Genomic DNA, 8,078 nt, shown 5'->3' with positions numbered 1-8,078 from the left:
CTCAACCAATTTTCTAACAGAAGTACCCTGGTATCCTTAAGCAAAATGATATATGCCATGTTCAAAGCTAAGTTATTAAGAAGAAAGCCTTTATTGACTTCCAGTGGAAAAAAATAGGAGGTCCTTTGTCAGCCCATTTGTGCTACTCTCACAGAATCTCCAAGACTGGATAATTTATAGAGTAGAATTTTATCTTTACACAGTTCAGGAGGCTGGAATGTCCAAGATCAAGGTGCCAGTATCTTACAAGGGCCCTCTTGCAGCATCATCACAGGGTAGACAGTAGAAGGGCAAAAGAAAGTTGAAGTTTCCCTTTCATAAGAGCGGGCAGAGCCCTCATGTCCTAATCACCTCTCAAGGGGTCCACCTCTTAATACTGTTACAACGGCAATTACTTTTCAACATGAGTTTTAGAGGAGACTTATTTACATCACTAAGAAAAGACACTCTTATGTTCCCTCCCACTGTCTGAAAATTTCTATTATCTATAGAAGTCAGCCCTGGGAAGCCTTGACAAATTATTTAGGAGCTCATATATATGGAAGTAGTTAGACACAAAGTTCTACCTTACTAGGCACTCTACTTCACCTGTATTAATCCCTCAAAAAATTTCTAGTCGTTATTCTTTCATTGATAGTTTAATTAATATAGTATATCAAGAGGATTTTTTCATTTAGTTTTATTGTTATTTTTAACTTTTTTTTCTCAATTGGCATTGACATGTTCTTCTCACAGCTCAAACCTACAAAAATTATCTGCAATACTTAAATTCAAAGTATAACCTGAGAGGAGGATTGATGTTTCTGTGCTAATTTCTAGAAAATTCTGATATTGGTTGTTATTTTAGATTTTATTTTTTAGATTTGTCTCTTTGGGGAGAAAGAATAGCAACTTTTTCTCTTAATCCTAGTTTAGAAAGTAAGGGCTTTAATTTAATAACCAATAGACTTCTCATTAGTTATATGAGAAGAAAATAAATCTCTAAATCTCTGGTTGCTCATTTCAAATAGTTAGAAGAGGTAAAATCAGAGCAAAACTTTGTGAACTTAACTGGATTGTTGGAGTACAAATTACTTGGCTTAGGCAGGTGGGATAACAACACAGTGGGATATAGTTAGTATGAATACTTGATAATATACAGGCTTAAATATTTACTTAAGCATTTATTAGGTATGTCTTCTACATATTAGACACTTAGCTATAAGTTTGTATATATTTACTCCATGTATAGGTCACTTTGTAATGAAATTAAATTAACTTCAATCTCAGAAATGCCATAAGACATATTTAAAAATAATATTATCTACATATTAGTGATGCTTCAGTAACTGGAGATCACCTGATTCCAAATCGATAAATGCATCTCTCATCATCGTTAATCAATCAAAAGTATGTACCAAGGGTACTGTCACCATCAGTTGTTTGAATTGTTCCAAATTAATGCATGAAAAATAGTAAATTCTCAAAGGCCAATCGATTTATTTTTATATGCCATATGTTGGGATGACCTCTCCCCTCCTCACTTCAAAAAAAAAAAAAAAAGCAGTTGTCTTAGTTCATTTTATTTTGCTATGATAAAATACTAGGAACATTTACAAACAATGAAACTTTATTTAGTTCATGGTTCTGGTGGCTGAGAAGTCCAAGAGTATGGCATTGGCATCTGATAAGAGCCTTCTTGCTGCATTATAACACAACAGAGGACATTATCTGGCAAGACAGAACAAGAGTGTATGTGCTCAGGTCTTTCTTCTTCTTCCTACAAGCCACCAGTACCATCATGGGGCCCCACTCTGATGACTTTATCTAATTTTAATTACCTCTCAAAGGCCCCACCTCTACATACCATCAACATGTGAATCTGGGTAATAAATTTTCAACACACAAAATTTGGGGACAAATTTCAAACTATAGCAGTGGTTCTGTGTGGTTTTAAAATCTTGAATTATTTTCTTGATCAGTTCTTACACTTTTATTTCACACTATTTTTTACAGATATTTTATGTTTATTGCAGTATTACAGCATCACATGCATATATCACAACTATCACAGCCCGTATTCCCTGAGCATAGAGTATAAAATAAGGGCTGTGGGCTGGGTGTACACAACTGTAATCCCAGAACTTCGGTAGGCCAAGGAAGGTGGATCACTTGAGTTCAAGACCAGCCTGTCCAACATGGTGAAACCCCATTGCTACTAAAAATACAAAAACAAAAAACAAAAAAAAAACAGCTGGGTGTGGTGGTGAGTATGTGTAATCCCACGTACTCAAGAGGCTGAGGCACAACAATCACTTGAACCCAGGAGGTGGAGGTTACAGTGAGCCGGGGTTGCACCGTTGCACTCCAGCCTTAGCAACAGAGCAAGACTTCGTCTCCAAAAGAAAAAAAAAAAAAATGATGCGTAAAGATACAGGTTAATTGGGTTAATAGAAAAGTGGTCCCAGAGAGCAAGAGTGAAGAACTAAAAGATGGAAAGATGAAGGCAAGAAAGGCAAGTAAGCCAATTCACAGAGGTTTTCTTAAACCGGCTGTATCTGTGACTAAAGTGTTTCATCTAATTAGTCCCCCTTCTTGGGAGCCTATAGAATATGTTACAGATTAATCTATCATTTCCTACCCCTCATTGTTTGGTTTGCTGAGGGGGCATTAGTTCCCTGCATTTTGAGTTTGTGCATACATGAATGCATGTGTTCATTGTCAGAATGAGAGACAGTTCTGAAAGAAAAAAACACTCCATAAATATTTGAGGCCAGCTGCTTAGTACTAAAAATCGCTGAAGCCCACTGAAAACATTACAGCCATGACTGGGCTAAGTGGACAGACCAAGAGACTGTTAAGCTGTGCCCAAGAGGTATCCAAAACAAAAACATAGCCAGGGACATTTGATAAGTGTTTGATGTTTACACTATCACAGAGCAAATATTACTGTCACTTATATTACAAAGTGTCTTTAGCTCATCCCAAATACTATCCTGCTTTATTTTTTATGTGTTCTCTATTCTCCCTTCTTGTCTAGAACATACATATTTCTAACATAATGAAGAAGGAAATGCACAGGTCCTCTTTCTCATTGCTCCACTCCTGTATTTAATGCTACGGCATTGTTGTATTGGCAGTGAACGGCAACAGAGACAAAATTTTGATGTATCTGCCTAAATTTTCCCTCAGAAATATGTATTCATTTTGGCTAAATTATTCAGTCTTTAATGGACAACTACTCTATAAATATATAGCCAATGTGGAGAAAGGAATTGGCAGAATGTGATAAATTCAGACAATATCAACTAAATACAGATTTGATGCCTGAATGGACCAATAATTACTAATTCTGTGCTTCCTCTTGCATTATGTGATCTTTACTGATAGGTTTGGAGGTGTCCCCACCCAAATCTCATCTTGAACTGTAGCTCCCATAATTCCCCCCCACGTGTTGTGGGAGAGACTCAGTGGGAGGTAACTGAATTATGGGGGCAGGTCTTTCCCATGCTGTTCTCGTGATAGAGAAAAAGTCTCACGAGATCTGGTGGTTTTATAAAAGGGAGTTCCCCTACGCAAGCCCTCCTGCCTGCCACCATGTAAGAGGTGACTTTGCTGCTCTTCGCCTTCCGCCATGATTGTGAGGCCTCCTCAGCCATGTGGAACTGTGAGTCCATTAAACCTCTTATTCTTTATAAATTATCCAGTTTGGGGTATGCTTTTATCAGCAGTGTGAAAATGGGCTAATACATTTACCTAAGAATTATCCTGAGGATTTACACATGCAGGTATCTTTAAAGATAAACTATATATTTACATGTACAGTACATGTAAATTTTGTTTTATTGCACTTAATTTAAAACATGTATAGTATATGCATAAGCGGCATAAATGACATTTTGTAAATTACTAAGTGTGACAGAAATTCCCGGCCAACCCAAGTACTTACTGTATTCAGTGCCTAATGTTTGCAGAGATTCTGATTTATCCAGGGAACATTTACATGCAGACTATAACAAGTAAGCAAAGCTTTGTCACTCTTCTGATTAAAGGAATTGATTTGACTTTAGGAAGAGTGACTTTAATTAGCTGTGCAAATGCCATTAATTCCAATTAATCTTCTCACACTGTCAAGACAAAAATCCTGGGAGAAGATAAATTGCGGCAAATCAATATAGCCCTTGTTTTTACCAGGAACAGGTGCTCAAGGAAAGAGGAATGTCATTAATGGGTGTCTATATCAAGAAGTATTTATACAAGACAGTAACTCAATGTGAAAAGCTTTTAGATGATTTCTTATATCCTATTTATATATCCATTAATTGTCTTAAATCAAATAGGAAGTGTTTACCACAGAGATTTTGAAAAATTATTATTATAATTCTATGGAAAACTATGCTACAAATTCAAATAATCTTATTTACAGTAGAAAATATGAAGATTAAAAACTATGTTTAAATGCATTGTACTCTCCATGTGTTATTTAGTTCAAATACAAAGAAAAGCATTCTGGTCAACATGGTAGCAATGATTAATAGTTACTAAATTGAACCAAAACACCACAGTAAAATACCAATGAGCATAAAGATAAAGTAAAAGATTTCCATATACTAAAGTGAGAGAGATTGTTCACGTCAATAAGGGGTACTTAAAAAAACATGTATTAGTCCAACTATATATATATAAACATATGTAGTCCAATTATATATATATAAATGACTACATATATGTTTATATATATAGTTGGACTACATATGTTTATATATTAATGACTACATATATTTTCATATATATAAATGACTACATATATATTTTTTAGTATTATTTTTTATATATGGAAAAATATATATGTAGTCCAACTATATATATGTGTAATATTTTCCAAGCTCTGATTTCAATTCTTACAAATCACCCTCTTGTTAATTTATTCTCTAGTCAATTTGTCTTTTCTCTATTCAAAAAAATATGTTAACCTGATTCTTACCCTCAAGGCCTTTAAATTTGCTGATCTTCCATCCAGATCTTTGCATGTTCTTTCCAGCAAGTTCTCTCTCAATGAAGACCATACCATCCAAAGTGTCCCTGTCTCAGTCTGTCTGTTGGTGAGTTTATATTTGCTATTTGGCACTTATCATACTTGAAGTTTTTTTTTTCTTAATTTGTTACCTCTGTGCTTCTCCCAAGCTCCATGAGTGGAGACATAGGCTCATAACCTATGTTCTCTACCTAGTACAGTGCCTGGACCTTAGTGGGCACTTCATCAATAAATAATAAATAAACAATTCACTAAGCCATGAAAAACAAACACCTTTTAAAAAATAGTAAATTAGGCCGGGCGCGGTGGCTCAAGCCTGTAATCCCAGCACTTTGGGAGGCCTAGGCGGGCGGATCACAAGGTCCAGGAGATCGAGACCACAGTGAAACCCCGTCTCTACTAAAAATACAAAAAATTAGCCGGGCGCGGTGGCGGGCGCCTGTAGTCCTAGCTACTCAGGAGGCTGAGGCAGGAGAATGGCGTGAACCCAGGAGGCGGAGCTTGCAGTGAGCCGAGATCGCGCCACTGCACTCCAGCCTGGGCAACAGCATGAGACTCCGTCTCAAAAAAAAAAAAAAAAAAAAAAAAAAAGTAAATTATGGGCCAGGCGCAGTGACCCACGCCTGTAATCCCAACACTTTGGGAGGCCAAGGCGGGTGGATCGTGAGGTGAGGAGATCGAGACCATCCTGGCTAAAATGGTGAAACCCCGTCTCTATTAAAAATACAAAAAAAATTAGCTGGGCATGATGGCGGGCGCCTGTAGTTCCAGCTACCTCGGGAGGCTGAGGCAGGAGAATGGCGTGAACCTGGGGGGTGGAGCTTGCAGTGAGCCAAGATCGCGCCACTGCACTCCAGCCTGGGTGACAGAGCGAGACTCTGCCTCAAAAAAAACTAAATAAATAAAATAAGTAAATTGTGTTGATTTATTTATAATTAACATTTATTATGTGGGTTGTGTGTCCCTGAGGCCACCTTCATGCTCTAGGATTTGCTAGAACTCACAGGACTCAGGATAGCTATTATACTCTTAGTACCTGTTTTTTATTACAATGGCAGAACAAAAATTAAAATCATCAAACAGAACACGTGCATGGGGTGAAGTCCAGAAGAAGGAAGAAGCAAACTTCAGGTGTTCCTCCAGCAGAGACACACAGGGACATACAATTCTCCCAGAAGGGATGTGTGGCAACCATGGCCAAAATGATGCCGGTTGAGGGAACCTCACCTAAGCCTTGAGGTCTACATGCATGTAAGTAGTTCTCATGTGAACCGACCTCAGCTACTCAGATCCCAGCACCCAGAACAAAAATATGTGTTCGCCATAAATCATATTATTAGGATAAACATATCTAGTCACACTTTTCAGGCATACAAAAACATTCTTAGCAGGGAATATTTTATTTTCTAAGGGTTCAGAGGTTATCTCCCAGTAGCCAGTCCTAAAGACAGGGCTTTTTTTGTTTTGTTTTGTTTTGTTTGTTTGTTTGTTTTTTTAATGCACAGTGTTTCAGCAACCTAGGCCTGCTAAGTTAACCCTTTCCTCCATGACTTGCTTGGCATGTCTGCATCTAACTGGTTCAGAATTTTCTCTGATTATCTAAAATATCCAGTTGTAGAGTCCCTAATATCCTCATTTGTTTAAGTTTAATGAAGGTATATCAGACACGTCGGACACTGAGCCCCTGGGAAATACAGTCCCAGGGGACTGGGCCTTCTGTTTTGTCCTTAAGAGAACTCAACTTCCCAGTCTATCCCAAATCTATTTTGTTTATGTTCATCTCTATCTGCCCCTGACATTTTATGCTTTGCTCCTGATTGAAATTGAAGTCTCTCACCTGGGCTTGGGATTCAATAATTTCCTGCCACCTTAGGGACCTTCTCCATCATCAAACCTATTTACTATTTTTTGGGGGGGGTTCTCCCCCTCTCTGGTTCCTGCTTGTAATCACATAAAAGTCCCAGAGCAATGTCAATAGTAAAACTAACAAAAAAGAAAAATAATGAGAAACATCATAAAACCTTCTTGAGAAGCTGCCTCCCTCACGCAATTGTTCAGTCTCGTGTCTCACCTTTGCCTCGTTTCCCGAGTGGAGCATATTTGCTGATCAGCTTCCTCGCCTCCCACTATTCCTCTGCTTCTAGCACTCTGGTCTCCTCCTCTGCCTTCCCACTAAAGTGTTACCAAATTTACCAGAATCCTCTAATTAACATAAGTCAGAACTAATTCTCTATCTCATCTTCCATAATTTTTCTTTAATATTTGACTTTATTAACCACTCCTTCTTTCAAGAAGTTCTTTACTCCTCCAATTTCCCTGAATCCATTTTATTTCTCCCCTTTTTCTACTGGCACCACTACCCACACACTCTCTTTTTGCTCTAATCATTCTTCTCCACTCTGGTTTTCAGTTTCTTGATTTCTAAAACAGAGATAATAATACCTATTTCATGGACTTATTGTTATGAAATTATGGGGTTGGGGGAGAAGTTCAAAAACTTCCCTAAGATATGATTGTCTCTTGAATAATGTTTTGATTATTTGGAATCCCATGAGGTTGTAATTTATGGCCAAACCACCTTAAATTATATAATTTATTTAATTATCAATGTAATTTATCTTTTACTTAGCAGATCTTATGTAATTTTTGAAATATCAATTATGACCTTATTTTAAAATTAGAAAGAATGAGGCACAATAAACATGAAATTGTTTCCAGGATCACAGATCAGTAACAGAAACAGATATATGGAATGTTGACTTTATTGGGAGCATTATCGACTTAACTGCACTCACTGATCTTTTGAGTGATTGATTGGTTACAGTTTTGAGTTCTTCCAGGAAAAGTAATTTACATAAACCAAAGAACAGCTGGTTAATGAATTTTACTTCTGAGAAGTTGTTGGGAACACATGGTGTGTTCTTCAGGGAAGCACAGAACTCTGTGGCTGCATTTTATAAACAATGATGAAAGTTTTTCAATTTATGAAGAGGTATTTTTCTCAAAGTTTAAACTTTATATTAAGAAATTTATATTTAATAATTTAGACAGGCACAGGGAGCAG

At 37.1% G+C, this 8,078-nt stretch overlaps 1 long non-coding RNA gene across 2 annotated transcripts in view; it reads left to right on the top strand.

The window, feature by feature from the left end:
* The first annotated feature begins 2,963 nt into the window (after positions 1 to 2,963).
* The window catches only part of LOC135967556 (uncharacterized), a 29,320-nt gene continuing 24,205 nt past the window's right edge, over positions 2,964 to 8,078 (top strand). For both annotated transcript variants that reach the window (XR_012425003.1, XR_010581730.1), the window contains exons 1-2: positions 2,964 to 3,646; positions 5,000 to 5,081. This is a non-coding gene — a long non-coding RNA (uncharacterized lncRNA). The remainder of the gene's footprint in view (positions 3,647 to 4,999; positions 5,082 to 8,078) is intronic.

Source organism: Macaca fascicularis, chromosome 15 (genome assembly GCF_037993035.2).
Source record: "Macaca fascicularis isolate 582-1 chromosome 15, T2T-MFA8v1.1".
In the NCBI taxonomy this organism is placed as follows: Eukaryota; Metazoa; Chordata; class Mammalia; order Primates; family Cercopithecidae; genus Macaca; species Macaca fascicularis.
The sequence above is the reverse complement of the archived record's forward strand: the minus strand, read 5'-3'. Positions and strand labels throughout refer to the sequence as shown.